Below are 23,451 nucleotides of genomic sequence, written 5' to 3'. Positions count from 1 at the left end.
TAGTTGAGTGAGTGATGTCCATGTGCTGACTCGATGTGTATATATTGTTAAAATTATCTATCTTGTCCCAGTGGCAGAATCATTGCATTTTTGTGGATCTACAATTCGGCCAATAGGATAAAGGGACCAGTTTTAACAATATAAGCACAGGGAACTAGTGCACATATATAAAAGCAAATATAAAAGCATCTATATACTCTGTAGAGTCCAAGGTCTTTGTTTCATTGGTAAATCTCACCCAGGGCAGCATTGGGCCAACTACAGTTAACTTTAGCATCCCAGGCCTGGGGAGGGGTTTGGGGGAATCCCACTCCTGATCACCACCCAGTGTATCATATGTACTGCACCCATATAGGAGTTGCTACTAAATCACGCACTAACTCCAGAGTACTAGACAGGAATAAACTGTGCATACGTTTTATTTAATTCTGGTTATTTGCTGGGAATGACTGTAGAGAAGCTGCTAATGGATGCAGCAAATAAAATCTGTTATTTAACAGGATTCAGCATCTGGAAAATAGACATCTGACAAGTCTCGCTGATCCCAAGTTTTCCAGTGAGTGTCATCTCTGAGTAGACATAGCCAAGATAATTGGCTGTAGGAAAGACAGAATATGCAGATACTACTGAACAAGATACAATTGCTGACAGAGCCACAATAATCTGCTTGTTCAGCCTCCAGTCTTGCCTCTATTATACAGACTGTAAAAACCTTGACAGGTCTGAATGCAGAATACAGTGCGAAGGAAAGGAATGTGCCTACAGCTGGCACTCCTGATGCCAACTGATCATTATCACATATACAGTACACAATGGGAAATAAACACAAATGTATTCATCAGTTGAGAAATGAAACATTTTTCTTCTTTTTGTCATGTAATGTCAGCATTGAGCACTCCCTCCAGGTCAGATGTAGTACAACCCTGATACAGTTCAGAACTACCTCTGGCTGCCAAAAACTGGGCTTTGATCTATTAGGAGAGCAATCCCTACTGAACAAACTAAACATTTCCAATCTGCATAGCGATGAATCATGACCTTGGGGTGGGCGAGAAACAAGAGAGTAAGAGAGTCAGAGGCAGGCAGTTTTTGCCGTGAATTCACATCCAGTGGAAACAGGAAATTTGCCCTAAGATTTCTTCTGCTCAGGACCATTATAGCCGAAGAGGGGAAACTTTCATTTATCGATCTGCACTTTCTGAAAGGGAACCGGACAAGTATTTGAAAAGGAAGAATAAAAAAGAATACAGGTTTAGTACAATAAAATTAAGTAACTCATTTTTTTCTCCCCCAAAACAGGCACTAATTCAGAGAAGAATCCAGACCCGTTTGTCTAACAAATCAATAAGGCACTGAAGAATATTCAGAAAACATGAAATCTTCCTTTCTTTTCACTGTACTTAAAGCTCTATGTAAAGTATACAGTATTAAAATCAATTTCTTTACAATTTTACAATTATCTGAACTTTGTTACACTGCAATACCTGGCTGTGGCTATTAATGATACAAAACAAACGTCATTCCATGGACCTTTATTACCTGAGTAAACTGGAATTAATGTCACAGTACCACAGAGATCAACTTCCCTTCTGCTTCAATAACATCGCCTCTACTCAGATCCATAGTTTATCTTTTGGTTTAAATTGCCATCTGGATTTTACTAGTTTGTAATTCCGCTGGTTAATACTCTGCAGATAGCACAGATGGGACCTGATTTAAAGGGCTTCAGAATAAGAGAAGGCCTGGGGACTTTTTACTGGGCTTTGCTGATTAGATGGCAGATAGAATCTTTCTGGCTGAACCTGGCGAGGCAGGAGACTCATCTGGGAACAGAAATTTCAAGTAGCCAGTTTTATACAAATGATTTATCTCTGTGAGCGAGACTCTCAATTAAAAAAATAAAGTTGATCATTTTCATATGAAAATATATTCAAAAAAAGCTTCTTAAATTCATCTTCCAGCTTGTTTTCAAATCATCTGGAAAATCAAACGGACAATTATTATTTGTAAACAAGCTGGAGCAGCAGAAAGACTACTGAATGAGTGAGAGTGAAAAGACACACACACATACAGTGATGGTTATAGTGCCTGTGCTTTATTTTGTTTATCTGAAGAATTTCTAAAAAGAAAACAATTGATTTATCTAGCTTCAGTGGCCAAGGAAACAGCTATTTATATTCACGAAAACAATCAAGAAACATTTGATATAGTCTCTGGACAGAATTCTTAGAAACTTCTTTCCAGTGTTTCTCACTGGAGATGTGCACTCCTTCCTGCTTTCACAGTCCAGCAGACCACCCTTGCAACAGTGTAATTGCTGACTTACCATGAGTAACATCATGGGTGAGTGGATGGTAAAATATTAAAAAAATTATACCTCAATCTGACATTTTGTCTCATTTTCTTATATGCAAATCTCTTCCAAAAACTTAACTGTGCAGCAAATCAGAACGCTGCAACTATGACCACTGAGCTACATCTACCATTAAAAGAGAAAATGACCCAGTCACCCAAAAAATTCCAAATCTTATTGGCCATCAATAAATGAAGAAGAACACATATTTCATGGTAACTTAACTAAACTTGCCTATGAAGTTGTCTTTCGTGTCTGAGTGCCTTCATTAACATCTTTACTGGGAGGATTCAGAATCGTAAAAACCTGGTGCTGTAGTTAACATTCTTCCCAGAGCTATAACTCATCAACTGAAAGGAGTTACCAATATGCCCATGTCTACAAATCTTAGGATATTGCAATCTGAGAATTTGCTGTATGGGAAATTATCAGTTTGATTCTCTCAGTGCAACAACTGGAAGTGTGTTTTTCCATATGCTACAAAAGTAAGAGAATTAATTTTCCTAATTGATTTCAAAACTAGATGAAGCAGGAATTTTAGAACTTTGAGGAAAGATTTTACCCAAAAAGTATTTTCAACTGCTTCCTTTTTTACTTGAGAAAAAAGCTGCAGACAGATAGATAGATATGAGAGAAAAGATAAAGACAAAGGGGATGATTAGAGTACCAGTGCCTCATTTTATTTATACTGAGAACTGAAAACCAAATATTGTTTGTTTATTTTTGCTCAGTACAAAACTCAAAGCATGTCTTTCCTTGAGTTATAACACTATTTATGAATCTGTTTTCCCAAATGATTTGAAAACAAACAGTAGCATGAATTTTAGAACAATTTTAAAGGTAAGATTTCATAAGAAAACTAATTTCAAGTGCTAATTTCTATAACTTTAAAAAGAAAGGTAGGTTCGGTCAGAGAGAAAGGCTGGCTCAGAAGGAGAGAGATAAAAAGTAAGAGATGCACAAAGGTGGGTGGTTACAGTACCTAATTTGACTTATTCAGTCACCTTAAATCACGCTGATAATATAAATAATACATCACGTATTAGACGGAATAACACCTTTATTGCTATAAAAACAGCACGTGAGCAATGCCAACTCACTGTGAGTAATGCCACAGATCTACTACTAATTATATAAAAATGGCCTAGTAGAGTACATTTCCTGTCTATCACATCACACTTTTTGACTGGCACAAATATCATATTCATAAAACAGAAATTAATCAGAACTCAATGGGGCAGGGATGTATGAATCAACAGTGAAGAAACCAATTACAAAGCTATCAATCAGGATATGCACACATGAAAGCAATAAACTAATGATCAGCAGCAAGCAAAATCTATTAATAAAACAAAGAAGAAACTGAACCAAATCACTCAAAATACTTGTTCAACCTTTTTTTTGTCACCATTTGTTTTCTTCACCTAACAGGTAAAAATGTTGAAAATGGTTTGTAACATGAAACATCATAAATCACGTACAAATAACATCATATTGGTAACTGGCTTGTGTTGCTTATTAATCTTTTTACTGTATGAAAAGCCTTCATCCTGAGTTGATGCTCTTCCCTGTGCCATTGCTCTGTCAACTGAACTGAGCTAACAATTACACCTTTGCTTGGAATTCCCAAATGCAAAAGTTGGAGCATGTGCAACTTTGCAACCTTCTCCAGAAGGTAACTGCGTACATCAGTATGATTTCCTCAGTAGTTATGAGTTTTTCTAAATGATTTCAAACCAAGCACAAGCATGACCTTTAAAATCTTTTATGAAGTAAACTTTGACTGGAAAACTATTTACAATTGCATATTTTTACTTCAGAGTGAGAGATGGAAAGGCAGAAAGGCAGAAAGACAGAGGAGATGAGATAAGGAGACAGACAGAGAAAAACACAGACGGGGTTATTCTCACTTAACCCACCCGGTGGGAAATCAATGCCCGTTCTACACCCATTCAATTTTACTTTCCACTGAAAGGAAAAGTAAAATCGGTTTTAAAATGGGTAGCTGATCCAAGCCTGTCAGTTTCCCGCTGGGCAGCTTAGGTTAAAATTACCCACAGACATTTAGACAAATAAAGTCAGCATCTGCCTTTTTTGTTTATATAGGAACAGCAGTAGGCCATTCGGCCCCTCAAGCCAGTTCCGCTATTCAATTAGATCATGGCTGACAAAAATCTATCAATCTCAGTTTTGAAATTTTCAACTGACCCCCAGCCTCAACGGCTTTTTGGGAGAACAATGTTCCAGATTTCCACTACCTTTTGTGTGAAGAAGTACTTCCTGACATGACCCCTGAACAGCCTAGCTCTAATTTTAAGGTTATGCCCCATTGTTCTGGACTTCCCCACCAGAGGAAATAGTTTTTCTCTATCTACCCTATCAAATCCTTTAATCATCTTAAACACCTCAATGAGATCATCCTTTAATCTTCTATACTCAAGGGAATACAAGCCTAGTCCATGCAACCTGACCTCATAATTTAACCCTTTAAGCCCCGGTATCATTCTGATGAATCTACACTGACCCCATCGAAGGTCAATATATCCTTCCTGAGGTGCGGTGCCCAGAGCTGAACACAGTACTCTAAATGGGGTCTAAGCTGGGCTTTATATAACTAACATAACCTCCACCTCTTTGTATTCCAGCCAACGTGATAACGGCCAACATTCCATTAGCTTTTTAAATTATTTTTTGTACCTATCCACTAGCTTTTAGTGATTTCTGTATTTGGACCCTTAAATTTCTCTGCTCCTTCACAGTTTCTAGCTTCTCACCATTTAGAAAATACTCTGATCTATCTTTCCTAGGTCTGAAGTGGATGACCTCACACTTCCCCACATTGAACTCCATCTGCTGCAGTTTTGCCCACTCCCTTAATCTAGCAATGTCCCTTTGGAACTTTCGACTCCCACCTACACTATTTACCGTGCCACCTAACTTGGTGTCGTCAGTAAACTTGGATATACGACTCTCTATTCCTTCATCTAAATTTGTTATAAATATAGTGAAAAGCTAAGGTCCCAGTACATATCCCTGGGGGACACCACTAGTCAGCCAATTTGAGCATACCCATTATCCCTACTCTGTCTCCTACCTCCTAGCCAATTCCCTATCCTGAAGGCAACAGTCTGAAAACAATAATTGTTCACAGAGCAGATTTATTTATGCAGCTGTGGTATTTATCTAGCTACAGTGTTTAAGAAGAACAATACTTAATTGATTTCCAGCAAGCAATGAAAAACACTTACTTTATCATTTCTGGACAGAACACTTACAAACTTGTTTCTAAATTCATGCATTTTAGATGTGCATCCCAATCCCACTTCTACTACCCAGCTCCCCCCTCCCAAAACAATGCAAACTCTGAGCAATGCCACAGAAAATGCATTAGATGCTATAACGCTCTTCTCCTCATAAAACAGTATATCATACGAATTACTGTGAGTAATGTCATGGGGATCTGCTAATATATCTATAATGATTAAATACTTCCTGCAGCATTTTACTCATCACATGCTCCTTGCCACTCTTTATTGATAATATCCCTATATTGTTATAGAAAAGCATACCTTTCGACTTAGTGTGAGCAAAGCCACAGGAAGTATGCTAGCAATGATGTGTATATATTTTGCATCCAGTGCACATCTGTATCAGTCATACATCAGGTGTTACACACGCAAATGTTGGTACCATACGAAGAAGTATAAAAAAGAAAAAAAACAGGCTGACCGTTAATAGATCTGAGTATCTGCTGAGACTAAACAACCTCTGACTGACCTGACGAAAGCACACAAATTGACTTCAGGAGTTGCACTTTAAAAAAAAGCATATATAAAAAAAGTCCGATTCACATGACGTTTATTCAGAAGTCTGTAATTGACCTTAGCAAGCATAGCATCTACACCTTGTGGCCTTAAATGATGGGCAATAAATGCCGGCCTTGCCAGCGACACTCACATCCCATGAACGAGTAAAAAAAAAACCACATGATGCGATCAACCACAATCCAATTTCCCAAAGTGGCCTGTAAAGGGCATTAGGCCCTCCATTTGCATAGGCACTGGGGCTAACGCTAGTTTCAGGAGGGGGCGCCCTAACCAATTTGGCATGTGGCAATTTCCTGCAACGGACTGAATGTGTGCACATCATATTGTACCCTTCAGCGCACATTTTTGTGTCCAGAAAACATGCATTGCACGACCTAATTTCTAGGTCAGAGTTCCTTCTTTGTCTCCTTATTAAACCACTGCATCCTTAAGCAGGCATCTTCTAAAACACCATTGAGGGAGCAGCGTGGTCTGTGTTCTCTGGTGAAAGGGTATGTCTGACTTGGTCTTCTCCTTTGTTGTAGCCTGTGTACCTCTCTCATTTCCTCTTCCTCCTGTAACTGCTCTGCATCCTTCAAAAGGACATATATCAGAATTCCCATAGTGAATCCCATGGTAAGGGCTCCATGGCAGAAAGGTGGGAAGAAAATGATTTATCTGCCAAAACTGCTGAAAGACAGCTTGCAGAATCTTTTCTTAGCTGCACAGCTGACGAAGGATGCTTCTAATCACTTGAGTCAAAGCTAATGTTTCAGATAAAGTTTGTGGCCATTCAAAATCTGTGAATTCAACATTCAGACCTTTGCCTTGTATCAAGTTTGAATCCAATTAAGACTTGTAGATGAAAGTCTGCTCTCTTGGCTAGATGTATGGATCCTAAATAAAAAGGCCCACTCGATTTGGTGATTATTAAATGCTAAGGTATACTTTTAAATTTATAGTCATTGAGACAATTGGCTGCAAGGTAACCATTCAATTTTTGATAGACACATTTGTTGGCCTAAAATGCCCCCAATAATGTACCTTAAATGTGTACCCAAGGTGTTCCTGCAACAGTTGCCAATATCATCAGTTCATTCTGACAAAATCTTGGGGAAACAGGTCTACAGAAGATGGAATGGATGAGACTGAAGCGTTTAATTATATTTCCTAACAGCTGCAGTGAGCAGAACCTAGAAACGGGCTCAGTCTGTCCTTTTCATTCAATTCTCATCTAAACGTAATTGTGCTGCCGCTGACATTTAATAGGTGCAATCATATTGACAAGGGCCTGAAATTGATAGGATTTAAAGGGCCAGTTACCTCTTTCCCTGTGCCATCGCGAACAAAATGAAAGCACAGATGCTCATTTTCAGGAAACAAAAAATGTAAGGTCAGCTAGAGATGTGATGACACAGCACATTTGAAGCTCCAAAGTTTGATGTGGATTCCAAATATATAAAAGACTGAGAATTCACTTTTCCAATTCTTCTTATCCTGAAATGTCTAATTGAGGCGTTGGACCTCCACTATTGACATTTTTACACAGTCAATGAAGGGAAAATTAAAGGTATTTCTTATATGTGGAAAAAATCTTGAAGGGTTACTGAATTGTCCCATAGTCCTAAAAGTGATGAAGATACCTGCACATTTACTAGTGTGTTTCAGTCAGGTTAGAAGCAAATAGAAGGAGGCATTTTGTGAAGAATTCCCCACTCATGTGCCATCATGAATGGGGAGAGTTAGTTGTGAACATTCATGATGGCACTGGAGCGGAACTTCATGGTATCACACGAGGGGTGTTCTATATCCATGTCTGCTCCGAGACAACCTCAAACAATTCCAAAAGCTAGGTAAATAGGGATGAAAAAGAAAGTTCAGTACGTGTACAGATATCCTCCTTTATAATATTTAGCACAACATGACAATTAAGCGAAATACGCTTCCTCATTAATATGCCACTATTCCTCTTAACACTTTCTTAATTTTTAATAAATTTTGTCTGATAATGCTCCTATGAAGCACCTTGGAAACTAAACTTTTGATTTTCTCTCCTTCATTGTAAGCCTCTCAGCTCTGCTTGATGCCTTTTTCAACCCAATTAAGATCAAAAAAGTGACTATGAAAGAACTAAGCTTGTTTCGGAATGATTTGGCTTGGGAATTTCCCTTCAGAGTCTTCATTTTGTTCACTAAGATTCATAAAATTAGAATATCAGCCTAGGGTAGAAATTCCAATTGGGGAAGTTTACATACAAACATTTAACACGTTCATACTGCATTCCAGTGTGCTACTTTTATGCAGGTGTTAACCCACTTATTTTAAATGAGTTGCTGCTGGTGTAAAAATATTGCACAGGAATATATTATGAGTTGATTAAGAAGGAAAGATAGACTTCCATTTATATAACGTCTTTCATGACCACAGGACACCAAAAGCATTTTACACCCAATGAAGTATATTTGAAGTGAAATCACTGGTGTAATGTAGGAAACGTGGCAGCCAATTTGCGCACAGCAAGGTCCCACAAACAAAAATGTGATAATGACCAGATAATCTATCGGGAAAACTCCCCCGCTCTTCTTCGAAATAGTGCCATGGGACCTTTTACGTCCATGTGAGGAGGCAGATGGGGCCTCAGTTTAACATCCCATCCAAAAGACAGCACCTACAACAATGCAGCACTTCACTAGAGTGTCAGCTTGGATTATGTGCTCAAGTCTCTAAAGTGGGACTTAAACCCTTCTGACTCAAGGTGAGGGTGCTACCACTCTCTCAATGTACATTAAGGCCCCGATATTTATGAGGAGGCGAGGAGGGTGTGGGGGAGCGTGATAGCGGAGGGAGAGGGAAACCCGGAAAGCCTAGAGATGCGGGGGTCCTACCGATAGTAACGGCAGGACCGCATTAACATTTTCTTCTTCCATTTCCCGCCCGGCAGCCGGACAAATTGACAGGCTGGCCATCTGCCATCAGGAAAACCAGCAGCAGGAGGCCGCAGCCAGGGACCACTGAGGATGGTCCTCAGCAATTGGGAGGGGGCAAGGGGGGGGGGGTCAGAGCCCGGCAGGAGGTTTGAGATTGGGGCTTGGTGGGGGGTGGTCGGGGATCGGCAGAGGGGAGGCTGAAGGCTTCCTTGAGGGGTCGGGGGGAGCACTCCTGCTCCTCCTTGCCCAAAAGGAAAGAGCAATAACCTGCTGTAGCAGGCATTTCTCACCTCCATTTTGCTGCCGGATTTCCTGAGCCCTGGAAACCCATGCAGAAGCTATTAAATTTAAATGAGGCTCCCAATTGCACTGTCTCCAAGTCAGGACACATGCATGCCACGCAACCCGCCGCCGTAAAAATGGTGGCAGGCGCCCATGCGGCAAGTTGGGGGCGCGTTCCCCCATTTTTAAATTTTTACACCTGACCCTCTCCCGCCTATTGTGGGGGGGTTAATATTGATGCCTAAGTGTCTGTACAGAATTGCATTATTTCCTACGCTAAATCATTCTTTCCATGGACTTAAAAACTGGAATCCTCGCCTCTTTCAGTTTTCACTTCCTCCTTCAATCTATACGATTTTAAATCCAAGTTTAGCATTACTTTATCAATACTTGATCATTTTTTTCATCCTTTTTCCTATTCAATTCAGTCTTGGTGGTATCCTTCACTATGGGTCTTGACTCTTCCCCTAAACACAAAAAGTTGCCCTATATTCATGAAGTCTACAATGCTGGGGTTCTTTTTTGAGTTATAGATTATTCTAACCTCTTTAGCTGATTTGCTGTTAATTGGTTCTGTGTTGTTAATCATTTCTTGTTAAGTTCTAGCACTGGTTGTAAAGATTTATCAGTGTAAGGAATCTTACAACACCAGGTTATAGTCCAACAGTTTTATTTGAAAATCACAAGCTTTCGGAGGCTTTCTCCTTCGTCAGGTTTTCAAATAAAATTGTTGGACTATAACCTGGTGTTGTAAGATTCCTTACATTTGTACACCCCAGTCCATCACCGGCATCTCCACATCATAGAACTTATCAGCACTTCATAAACCTAATAATTAAAGTTAACAAATAAAATCTGCCAATTAACGGGAGACCTGTCTCCGTAATTTGACACCACTACATAATCACAAGCAGCCATTATTGTTAACAAATCTTAAATGACGAGTCTGGACCTGCAAGAGCATTATTAAAAAATGATTACCTGAGCATCCTTTTGTTTTTTCTTGTCTATTTCTGTTGATTTAGAAAAAAACATTTACACGTTGTTGTACTGTAGTTAATACAAAGGAAGAATGCATCAAAATGCAAGAGGACATTAATAAAATTGCAGAATGGGTGTGTAATTGGCAAATGAATTTCAATATAGGTAAGTGTGAGGTGGTGCATTTTGGTAGGAAGAATAAGGAGGCCACATACTGCTTGGATAATAAGAGTCTAAACGGGATAGAGGGGCAAAGGGATCGAGGGGTACAGATACACAAATCACTAAAAGTAGCGACACAGGTTAATAAGGCCATAAAAAAGGTAAATCAAGCACTAGCGTTTATTTCTAAAGAGATAGAATTGAAAAGCAAAGAAGTTATGTTAAACTAGTATAGAACTTTCGTTAGACCACACTTGGGAGTATTGTGCACAGTTCCGGTCTCCATATTATAAAAAGGACGTAGAGGCATTGGAGAGGGTGCAAAAAAAATTCACAAGGATGATCATAGAATCATAGAAGTTACAACATGGAAACAGGCCCTTCGGCCCAACATGTCCATGTCGCCCAGTTTATACCACTAAGCTAGTCCCAATTGCCTGCACTTGGCCCATATCCCTCGATACCCATCTTACCCATGTAACTGTCCAAATGCTTTTTAAAAGACAAAATTGTACCCGCCTCTACTACTGCCTCTGGCAGCTCGTTCCAGACACTCACCACCCTTTGAGTGAAAAAATTGCCCCTCTGGACCCTTTTGTATCTCTCCCCTCTCACCTTAAATCTGTGCCCCCTCGTTATAGACTCCCCTACCTTTGGGAAAAGATTTTGACTATCGACCTTATCTATGCCCCTCATTATTTTATAGACTTCTATAAGATCACCCCTTAACCTCCTACTCTCCAGGGAAAAAAGTCCCAGTCTGTCTAACCTCTCCCTGTAAGTCAAACCATCAAGTCCCGGTAGCATCCTAGTAAATCTTTTCTGCACTCTTTCTAGTTTAATAATATCCTTTCTATAATAGGGTGACCAGAACTGTACACAGTACTCCAAGTGTGGCCTCACCAATGCCCTGTACAACTTCAACAAGACATCCCAACTCCTGCATTCAATGTTCTGACCAATGAAACCAAGCATGCTGAATGCCTTCTTCACCACCCTATCCACCTGTGACTCCACTTTCAAGGAGCTATGAATCTGTACTCCCAGATCTCTTTGTTCTATAACTCTCCCCAACGCCCTACCATTAACGGAGTAGGTCCTGGCCCGATTCGATCTACCAAAATGCATCACCTCACATTTATCTAAATTAAACTCCATCTGCCATTCATCGGCCCACTGGCCCAATTTATCAAGATCCCGTTGCAATCCTAGATAACCTTCTTCACTGTCCACAATGCCACCAATCTTGGTGTCATCTGCAAACTTACTAACCATGCCTCCTAAATTCTCATCCAAATCATTAATATAAATAACAAATAACAGCGGACCCAGCACCGATCCCTGAGGCACACCGCTGGACACAGGCATCCAGTTTGAAAAACAACCCTCTACAACCACCCTCTGTCTTCTGTCGTCAAGCCAATTTTGTATCCAATTGGCTACCTCACCTTGGATCCCATGAGATTTAACCTTATGTAACAACCTACCATGCGGTACCTTGTCAAATGCTTTGCTGAAGTCCATGTAGACCACGTCTACTGCACAGCCCTCATCTATCTTCTTGGTTACCCCTTCAAAAAACTCAATCAAATTCGTGAGACATGATTTTCCTCTCACAAAACCATACTGACTGTTCCTAATTAGTCCCTGCCTCTCCAAATGCCTGTAGATCCTGTCCCTCAGAATACCCTCTAACAACTTACCCACTACAGATGTCAGGCTCACTGGTCTGTAGTTCCCAGGCTTTTCCCTGCCGCCCTTCTTAAACAAAGGCACAACATTTGCTACCCTCCAATCTTCAGGCACCTCACCTGTAGCGGTGGATGATTCAAATATCTCTGCTAGGGGACCCGCAATTTCCTCCCTAACCTCCCATAACGTCCTGGGATACATTTCATCAGGTCCCGGAGATTTATCTACCTTGATGCGCGTTAAGACTTCCAGCGCCTCCCTCTCTGTAATATGTACACTCCTCAAGACATCACTATTTATTTCCCCAAGTTCCCTAACATCCATGCCTTTCTCAACCGTAAATACCGATGTGAAATATTCATTCAGGGTCTCACCCATCTCTTGTGGTTCCGCACATAGATGACCTTGTTGATCCTTCAGAGGCCCTACTCTCTCCCTAGTTACCCTTTTGCCCTTTATGTATTTGTAGAAGCTCTTTGGATTCACCTTTGCCTGATCTGCCAAAGCAATCTCATATCCCCTTTTTGCCCTCCTGATTTCTCTCTTAACTCTACTCCGGCAATCTCTATACTCTTCAAGGGATCCACTTGATCCCAGCTGCCTATGCATGTCATATGCCTCCTTCTTCTTTTTGACTAGAGCCTCAATCTCCCGAGTCATCCAAGGTTCCCTACTTCTACCAGCCTTGCCCTTCACTTTATAAGGAATGTGCTTACCCTGAACCCTGGTTAACACACTTTTGAAAGCCTCCCACTTACCAGACGTCCCTTTGCCTGCCAACAGACTCTCCCAATCAACTTCTGAAAGTTCCTGTCTAATACCATCAAAATTGGCCTTTCCCCAATTTAGAATTTTAACTTTTGGGCCAGACCTATCCTTCTCCATAGCTATCTTAAAACTAATGGAATTATGATCACTGGTCCCAAAGTGATCCCTCACTAACACTTCTGTCACCTGCCCTTCCTTATTTCCCAAGAGGAGGTCAAGTTTTGCCCCCTCTCTAGTCGGGCCATCCACATACTGAATGAGAAATTCCTCCTGAATACACTCAACAAATTTCTCTCCATCCAAGCCCCTAATGCTATGGCTGTCCCAGTCAATGTTGGGAAAGTTAAAGTCCCCTACTATTACCACCCTATTTTTCTTGCAGCTGTCTGTAATCTCCTTACATATTTGCTCCTCAATTTCCCATTGACTATTTGGGGGTCTGTAGTACAATCCTATCAAAGTGATCTCTCCCTTCTTATTTTTCAGTTCTACCCATATAGACTCAGTGGGCGAACCCGCGGATATATCCCCTCTCACTACTGCCGTGATGTTCTCCCTAATCAAGAACGCAACTCCCCCTCCTCTCTTACCTCCTGCTCTATCTTTCCTATAGCATCTGTACCCTGGAACATTGAGCTGCCAGTCCTGCCCCTCCCTTAGCCATGTTTCAGTAATAGCTATAACATCCCAGTCCCATGTACCCATCCATGCCCTGAGTTCATCTGCCTTGCCCATCAGACTTCTTGCATTGAAATAAATGCAGTTTAATCTAGACTTCCCTTGGTCTTTGCCCTGCTTTCTCAGACCATCTGTCCGGTCATGTTCTGTACACTCTCCCTTACTGCCTTACTGATACCAGAACTGAGAAGATATCCTTATCAGGAAATGCTGAACAGGCTGGGACTCTTTTCTCTATAAAAGAGAAGGCTGATGGGTGACCTGATAGAGATCTTTAAAATAATGAAAGGGTTTAATAGGGTAGACGTAGAAAAAATGTGGGGGAGTCCAAAACTAGAGGTCATGAATATAAAATAGTCACTAAGAAATCCAATAGGGAATTCAGGAGAAACTTCTTTACTCAAAGAGTGGTAAAATGTGGAATACGCCGCCACAAGGAGTAGTTGAGGCAAATAGCATAGATGCATTACGGGGAAGCTGGATAAGCACAAGGGAGAAAGGAACAGAAGGGTATGCTGATAGGGTTAGATGAAGTAGAGACGGAGGTGGCTCATGTGCAGCATAAACGATGGCATAGACCAGTTGGGCCGAATGGCCTGTTTCTGTGCTATAGTTTCAATATAACTCCATGATGTTATAATGACATCATTAACTGGCTGGGAAAGGTTACTGAGCCCAACAGTACCTAATGTACATAAGCAGGTGCAGTCAACAACAACTACTTGTACAACTTGTATTTATATAACGCCTTTAACGTAGTAAAATCGTTCCAAGGCGCTTATAAGGCAAAATTTGACACCGAGCCACATAAAAGAGATATTAGAACAGGTGACCAAAAGCTTGGTCAAAAAGGTAGGTTTTAAGGAGTGACTTAAAAGAGGAGAGAGAGGTAGAGAGGTGGCGAGGTTTAGGAAGGGAATTCCAGAGTTGAGGGCCTAGGCAGCTGAAGACACGGCCGCAATGATGGAACGATTCAAGACAGAGATGCGAAAGAGGCTAGAATTGGAGGAGCGCAGAGATCTCGGAGGTTTGTAGGGCTGGAGGAGGTTACAGAGATAAGGAGGGGGCGAGACCATGGAGGGATCTGAAAACAAGGATGAGAATTTTAAAATTGAGGCGTTCCCGGATCGGGAGCCAATGTATGTTAGTGAGCACAGGGGTGATGGGTGAACGGAACTTGGTGCGAGTTAGGATATGGGCAGCAGAGTTTTGGATGAGCTCAAGTTTACGAAGGGTGGAAGATGGGAGGCCAGTCAGGAGAGCACTGGAGGTAACAAAGGCATGGATGAGGGTTTCAGCAGCTGATGAGCTGAGGCAGGGGTGGAGACGGACAATATTACGGAGGTGGAAGTAGGCGGTTTTGGCGATAGAGAGGATATGGAGTTGGAGTGTAAGAATATAGATTAGAACCATATTCTGGACGTGCATCCCATCTCGATTGTGTCACACATATGGTGAATATGCTGACAAAAGCAGAAAGTTACTGTGAAAAGCAGCAGCAGCTTACAGTACAGAGATAAGAAAGGGTAAGGTTACCAAGAAGTCATTGAAAGAATGCTGAGACGTTAAGATTTATAGTAACAACCAAAGTCAGAAGATAGTTAGTACTGGGTATGAGAAGATAGTTGCTAGGCGACTGATACACACGAAGACATGGTAACAGTGAACGGCTGCGTAAGCGCTGGACATGGTAGGGCAGTGCGAAGCCGTAAGTCAGGGTACATTCCTGAGATAAGAAATGAGGTTAGCATGGTACAGCCTACCTCTGGTTGTTTAACATAGTGCCAGCCTGATGACGTAGTTTATGACCATGAGAAAAACAGAGCCACACACATGAAGAACAAAGCAGCCAAATAGTATAAAGACAGGGCATGCTTCCCCGAGAAGTTAGAGCTCTCAAGAGGACAGTCAGAAGTCCGTAACCAAAGGCAGCCTACGGAGGTCAGCCCTGAATTCCCTTCCAAAATTCCCTAGATTCTAGAATGGTCCCAGCGGATTGGAAGGTAGCAAATGTAACACTGCTTTTCAAGAAAGTTGGGGGGGGGGGGGGTGGGGGGAAGAAGAGAGAAAACAGGGAACTATAGGCCAGTTAGCCGGACATCAGTCATCGGAAAAATGCTGGAATCCATTATTAAGGAAATGGTAACAGGGCACTTAGAAAATCATATTATGATAAGGCAGCATCAACATGGTTTTATGAAAGGGAAACCATGTTTAACAAATTTGTTAGAGTTCTTTGAGGATGTAACTAGTGAACTAAGGGTCTGGCGAGAATGAGGAACTGAAAGAAATTAGCATTAGTAAAAAAAAAAATAGTACCAGGGAAATGGGACTGAAAGTCGATAAATCCCAAGGACCTGATGATCTACGTCCCAGGGTTTTGAGCTATAGAGATAGTGGATGCATCGGTTGTCATCTTCCAAAATTCTATAGATTCTGGAACGGTTCCTGCGGATTGGAGGGTAGCAAATGTAACCCTACTATTTAAGAATGGAGGGAGAGAGAAAACAGGGAACCACAGACCTGTTAGCCTGTCATCAGTAGTAGGGAAAATGCTAGAATCTATTATAAAGGATGTGATAACAGGACACTTAGAAAATAATAATAGGATTTGGCAGAATCAACATGGATTTATGAAAGGGAAATCATGTTTGACAAACCTAATGGAGTTCTTTGAGGATGTAACTAGTAGAATCGATAAGGGGCAACCAGTGGATGTGGTGTATTTGGATTTTCAGAAGGCCTTTGATAAGGTCCCACACAGGAGGTTGGTGAACAAAGTTAGAGCACATGGAATTGGGGGTAATATATTGGCATGGATTGAGAATTGGTTAACAGACAGAAAACAGATAGTAGGAATAAACAGGTCTTTTTCAGGTTGGCAGACTGTGACTAGTGGGGTACCGCAGGGATTAGCGCTTGGGCCCCAACTATTCACAATCTAAATCAATGATTTGGATGAGGGGCCAAATGTAATATTTCCAAGTTTGCTGATGACACAAAACTAGGTGGGAGCGAGAGTTTTGAGGAGGATGCAAAGAGGTTTCAAGGGGATATAGACAGGCTAAGTGAGTGGGCAAGAACATAGCAGATGGAATATAATGTGGAAAAATGTGAAGTTATCCACTTTGTTAGGAAAAACAGAAATGCAGAGTATATTTTAAATGGTGAGAGATTGGGAAATGTTGACATTCAAAAGGGACCTGGGTGTCCTTGTACATGAGTCACTGAAAGCTTACATGCAGGTGCAGCAAGCAATTAGGAAGGCAAATGGTATGTTGGCATTTATTACAAGAGGATTTGAGTACAGGAGTAAAGATGTCTTACTGCAATTATATAGGGCCTTAGTGAGACCGCACCCGAGTATTGTGTACAATTCTGGTCTCCTTACCTAAGAAAGGATATACTTGCCATAGAGGGAGGACAACGAAGGTTCACCAGACTGATTCCTGGGATGGCGGGATTGTCGTATGAGGAGAGATTGAGTCGACTAGGCCTATATTCTCTAGAGTTTAGAAGAATGAGTGGTGATCTCATTGTAACATACAAAATTCTTACAGGGCTCGACAGGATAGATGCAGGGAGGATGCTTCCCCTGGCTGGGGAGTCTAGAACCTGGGGTCACAGTCTCAGAATAAGCGGTAGGCCATTTCGGACTGAGATGAGGATGAATTTCTTCACTCAGAGGGAGGTGAATCTTTGGAATTCTCTACCCCAGTGGGGTGTGGAGACTCAGTCGTTGAGTACATTCAAAACAGAGATCGATAGATTTCTAGATATTAAAGGCATCAAGGGATATGGGGATAGTGCTGGAAAATAGCTATGAGGTAGAAGATCAGCCATGATCTTGTTGAATGGCGGAGCAGGCTCGAGGGGCCGGATGGCCTACTCTTGCTCCTATTTCTTATGTTCTTATGTAGGATAGATAGAGGGGAACCAGTGGATGTAGTATTTTTGGATTTCCAAAGGCATTTGATAAAGTGCCACATAAAAGGTGTTACGCAAGATAAGGGTTCATGGGGTTGGGGATAATATATTAGCATGGATAGAGGATTGATTAACAGACAGAAAACAGAGAGTAGGGATAAACGGGTCATTTTCAGGTTGGCAGGCTGTAACTAGTGGGGTGCCGCAAGGAACAGTGCTTGAGCCTCAGCTATTTACAATCTACGTTAATAACTTAGATGAAGGGACTGAGTGTATCCAAGTTTGCTGATGATACAAAGCTAGGTGGAAAAGTAAGCTGTGAGGAGGACACAAAGAGTCTGCAAAGGGATATAGACAGGTTAAGAGAGTGGGCAAGAAGGTGGCAGATGGAGTTTAATATGGGGAAATGTGAGGTTATTCACTATGGTAGGCAAAATAGAAAAACAGAATATTTTTTAAATGGTGAGGAACTATTAAATGCTGGTGTTCAGAGAAGCTTGGGTGTCCTCGTACAAGAAACACAGAAAGTTAGCATGCAGGTACAGCAAGCAATTAGGAAGGCAAATGGCATGTTGGCCTTTATTGCAAGGGGGTTGGAGTAAAAGAGTAGGGAAGTCTTGCTATAATGCTACAGGGCTTTGATGAGTTCACACCTAGAGTACTGTGCCCAGTTTTGGTCTCCTTACCTAAGGATGGATAAACTTGCCTTAGAGGCAGTGCAACGAAGGTTCACTAGATTGATTCCTGGGATGAGAGGGTTGTCCTATGATGAGAGATTAAGTAAAATGGGCCTATATTCTCTGGAGTTTAGAAGAATGAGAGGTGATCTCATTGAAACATAAGATTCTGAGGGGGCTTGACAGAGTAGATGCTGAGGGGTTGTTTCCCCTGGCTGGAGAGTCTAGAACTAGGGGGCATAGTCTCAGGATAAGGGGTTGGCCATTTAAGACTAAGACGAGGAGGAATTTCTTCACTCAGGGGGTTGTGAAACTTTGGAATTCTCTACCCCACAGGGCTGTGGATGCTGAGTCAACGAGTATATTCAAGGCTAAGATGGATAGATTTTTGGACTCCAGGGGAATCAAGGGATATGGGGATCGAGCGAGAAAGTGGAGTTGAGGTCGAAGATCAGCCATGAGCTTATTGAATGGCGGAGCAGGCTCGAGAGGCCGTATGGCCTACTCCTGCTCCTATTCCTTATGTTCCTATGATCAGTTTGAGTCCAGAAACCAGGTCGTATTAATTGCTTGATCATTTAATGTAACCTGAAGACAGTTGTGTTGCAATTATTACATTGGTGTTAGTCAATTTATTAAAGCTTGTTGTTTAACAACCACTCGGGCCTAAATCACGCAGATCTTATTGTTGAAGGACTAACAAACCTTTTGTTGCAACAGTAACGGTAAATATCCGCTAACAGAAGCTCAGCTCAGGGTCAAATAAAACGTTGAGGTTGCGAACAATCTGATTCAGCTTCAGGCAATGGCTAGGGAGGGGGATGGAATCGTTAATCCAGACTCCCTTCACTGATCTTGCAACTCCTAATGTGAATGCTGATTCAATTTCCTCATTTGATGAGGCTCGACCAATGCCCCCAATAATGTCACCAGCATTTATTTGTGTTAAATATTAACACAAGCAATCAATGGAAAGGGCAGCAAAATCAAAAGGATGATAATGATAACAGTACTTTGTAATATTTTTTGTTTTTGAAAGGAGTCTTGATGTCAGGGCTCCCTCCAATGACCAACTTATTAATTCATTTACAGAATCTGTTGAATTTGCAGGTCCTGCAAACTAAGTCAAAATTAAATCCTTGTATGCCATTGGATAATTCAGTCAGTTTGTGGTTAACACACAGTTGGCAGCAAATTTATGGCCCACAATGACTTCTGAGAGGGAAGGCAGTAGACAGACTTCTCGTTCCCTCCGTTCTCTACCCCTCCTCCCAGCCTAATGAAATGAATGAACTGGCAATAAATGTGCAATCACGCAATTAGCTTCATGAAAAGAGCCTTACTGATTTCCTGCTTAATAGAAAATAAATAACAAAATACTCTTAATTGAAAATATATAAAAGCTTTTTTGAAACAGTTTTCTCCTCTTTTCCATCTGTTAGCCACCAATGCACCAATACCGGCTATGGGGTTGGACAGCCAACTGCCAATAGCCATCACTGGTAGCTAGGAATTGCTTGAGAGTGATCCCAGGAAACTGTGCTCCATTTAACTTGCGGCCCAACCGTCTCCCAAAAAAACCGTAACTGGTCAGATGGAGAATGCGAGCCCCTATCCTCTGACTCTCATTACTGCAGGACTATTTTACTGTCAGTTGTCATTTCACAGTAAATAAATGGGGCAGTAATTGGGATGCCAGACTAAATGGCTCTTATATACACACACACACACACACACACACACACACACACACAAAAATATTATATATGTATAGATATATATGGAGAGAGAAAGAGGCTGCATAGAACTATAGTACATTATTTAGGACTGTCTCATGTCAGCATCTCAGACCCCTCCTATAGGTGAACCTTTGCTCTCTGTGTGTGCCTTTACCTGCCCAAGATTTAGGTAATTTTTAGCATGTCCAAAGACCAAATAGGAAACACTCATTACTGGATTTTGGCACAGTGGTTATGTAACTTGCCCTCATACGATCATCTTTAACTTCAGAAGGCAATAAAATGAAACACTTTACCAAACTGTAACTTACAATATAAACGCCAAACAGTTTTATTAAAAAGTAGATAAGTGAACAGCAACAACCTTAACTATTTCTCCTTGACTATGCTAGAAAATAAAAAAACAATTTAATCTGCTATGCTAAACCTCAAAGTAAATATTAACATTATATGGCATTTTTTGATGACGACCCACCTAGTCTCCTTGGCTAATCGGTCTCTTTCTGTTGACTTTAGACAGACATTACATGACAAGCTGAGAAATACTTTTCAGAAAATGATTGGGACAAACCAAATTTGAATATGTCCCTCAAGTTCAAAAAGAGCTGCCAATCAACCAAAAAGACAAACTTGCAAGATGCTTATATTTGAATTGAATGGCTTGGCCCCTCCTTCAGCTACTTGACCAAGGCAATAACATGTGGTTACATATTAAAACAAGTAGAGCCTTTTCTCGAATAGGCTCGAGGGGTTGAATGGCCTACTCCTGTTCCAATGTCTACACTTCAAAATAGTTCATATGCTGTGAATTGTTTTGGGATATCCAGAGGATGTGAAAAGTGGTATAAAGATACAAGTGTTTACCTTGTTTATGCCAAGATCTACTGCGACAATTTGGGGTAAACCTTCAAATCCATACAGAAGAACTGGGTGAAGCTGAGCTGTTTGTATTGGAATAATCACATCTGCTTTCTAAATGATTGTACATGTAGGTTCAGGAGAGGCAAATGCACAGGGATTTGGGTGGAAGTCCTGCAGCAATCTGCATCAATCCTGAAGTGATGCTAATTCAGATCTTGTATTTTGGGCAGTTTACAGTGGCATCTATAAATAGGCTATAATGGGGGCCATTAATCCTTATGGTCTGGTATTCAAACAGCATCATATCGGTCACAAACACTTAATCTTAAAAGTCACAAATTGATCAGATAGCCACTAAAGCATGAACTAAAGCTTTGTAAGCTCTGTTTGCACAGGGAATCAGATCCAGCTCAGCTCAAAATGATCCATCTCATCGTAAAGACTGTGGAGCTGTAGCATTGACTTGAATAAGATTAGTGGCTGTTGCATGCACAGTGTATATTGAGAAAACCACAATAAGTGTCAACTGCAGCTGATGGAGTTTTGAAACGATTAAAGTGTAAGAACTAAACCCTGTGCCGATAAAGAAGTGTTTCTCATAATTTGATTCCATCGTATCTAGGTACCTTTCGTTACTCCTGAGTTTCATACAGGTTATCATTCATTTTGGTTTGAGAGGATCACTCAGAGCAAGTTGATGAATCCTCTCACTTAGTCTCCCTCCCAGCCTCCACATTAGCTGATAAATGTCCAGTAAAGACCACTATCAGCTGTTCGACAGCTGCTAAAAGCAGTAATGGGAAACTGGAATTCTGTTAACATTCCTGAAAACTCAAGTCATTGCAGTTTCTTCATAACTATTATTTTTGAAAAGATTATGAGCAGAACGAAAAACACACTTCTGCCTCTGATCCTGGGAAAATGCTGCTTTTATCTTCAGCAGAAATACTGCATTAAAATCAGCTGGGGGCTGGGTACTGCAATGGGCAAGCAAACTGTCCTTTCATCTCTGATTCTCATCCAGCTGAAACTGATAGTACAGAGGTGCGACTTTCATCCTGATTGTAAGGCTCCTGTGTGAAATTAATTGGGCAGCTACAGCACAGTTGGGAGTCGACAGTATGCAAATTGGCATTAAGTTGGCAATCTCAGTCAGAGAAGTATGAGGATGATTGATGCGTGAAATAGAAAAATTCATACTGAAGTAACAGGGGGTCTTTCCGAGACTAGGACTGAGCAATGGAAGTTTTATTCTGCATGTGGGCTGTACTCTACCTGACACAGAAATGCTTAGTGCAACTAATAAGTACATTCTCCTGATGGTATTCGCACTTTGATATTTGAGCCAGTGTCTTCCCTCCCTTATTTCCTTTACAAATAGCAGGCCAAATATTGGAATTATGGATGTAAACTACTGGATGATGAGAAACGGAAAATGCTTTGAACCAGATAGAAATTTGCTTTTACTGAATCTCAGGACTTTTGTAACTTGTTTGGTAAGAGTCTTGTAATGGATACATTTTCTGTGGTTTCTTTAAATCTTACTATTTATTGGGGGTGGTGTACAGCTGAGGACCTATCCGTGTCGAAATAATTCGTTCTTCAGGCACCTTACATGGTTAGGCTTGATACTGGTGTGGTTTTACCAGGTCACTTCCACCGGAAGCTCTCAGTGCTGTGTAAATGTGCTTCCCTCTGGCACATAGTGTTTCAGTTTACTCTACGGATCCCTTGCACCCACACTGATCATTGGAGTTATTTGCTTACAATGACTGAACAAGCCAGTTTCTGTTTCTTTTACATTGGATTTTGAGATGTCTTAACCAGTGTTTTGGGGATCACATTCCATGCTTACTGTACTTTTTCTATGGAAACGGAAAACAAGTGGTCTACCTTAGAGACTGCTATTATCATTATTCGGGGCCAGTGGTTTACAGTTACTGAATAACTCAAATTCTGTTTTTATTACATTTTACTTTTTAACTCCCGGGCCTCACTTAAATACCCCATCACTGTAGAAATTTGGACCGATGCTCGAGGATACCAAGGGCCCAAGTGAATGGTCCCCAGCATGAAGTCAGTGCTGAGGGGTGGTTTTCACACACAATGTCTGCGCTGGGAAGGAGAGGCAAGGCCAGGGCCGGGGAGGTCCAAGGATTCCTTGCAGAGTCCGGAGGAGCACTCCTGCTCCTCCTGGCCCACAAGGAACCCGCAGAAACAGTAAATTTAAATACATACCTATTGGCTTCTCTGTTGACGGGTTTGGCCTCGTGCAGGCCTGTAGTGTGCAATAAAATAGGTTAACAGCTTAGCATAGGTAAAAAGCATCATGGTTAGTTAGTATTGGGAACTAAATTGACTGGAGAGAGAGAGAGAGAGAGAGAGAGCGAGAGAATGAGAATATGTGTAGACCAGCAAGAGAGACTCTAACTGAAATTTGATGAACATACAGAACAAGCTGCTTGAGCAAGACATGAAAGCGGAACTAAAAGAAACAGGCACATATGTAACTAACCGAAGTACTGGCTAAAACCAATTATAGATAAGTGGAATGTTTACCTTAGATGTAATTTGTATCATATGATTATGATAGAGTAA

The 23,451-nt window shown here is 41.2% G+C and overlaps 1 protein-coding gene and 1 long non-coding RNA gene across 5 annotated transcripts in view; one reads left to right on the top strand and one right to left on the bottom strand.

Moving 5' to 3' along the window:
• Positions 1-2,349, top strand: part of LOC137325244 (uncharacterized) — a 40,304-nt gene extending 37,955 nt beyond the window's left edge. The window contains exon 3 of the long non-coding RNA XR_010963850.1: positions 1,300-2,349. This is a non-coding gene — a long non-coding RNA (uncharacterized lncRNA). The remainder of the gene's footprint in view (positions 1-1,299) is intronic.
• Positions 1-23,451, bottom strand: part of b4galt2 (UDP-Gal:betaGlcNAc beta 1,4- galactosyltransferase, polypeptide 2) — a 342,550-nt gene that overhangs the window by 118,893 nt on the left and 200,206 nt on the right. The window lies entirely within an intron of this gene.

The sequence above is a fragment of the Heptranchias perlo genome, chromosome 9, assembly GCF_035084215.1.
Source record: "Heptranchias perlo isolate sHepPer1 chromosome 9, sHepPer1.hap1, whole genome shotgun sequence".
In the NCBI taxonomy this organism is placed as follows: domain Eukaryota; kingdom Metazoa; phylum Chordata; class Chondrichthyes; order Hexanchiformes; family Hexanchidae; genus Heptranchias; species Heptranchias perlo.
The sequence above is the reverse complement of the archived record's forward strand: the minus strand, read 5'-3'. Positions and strand labels throughout refer to the sequence as shown.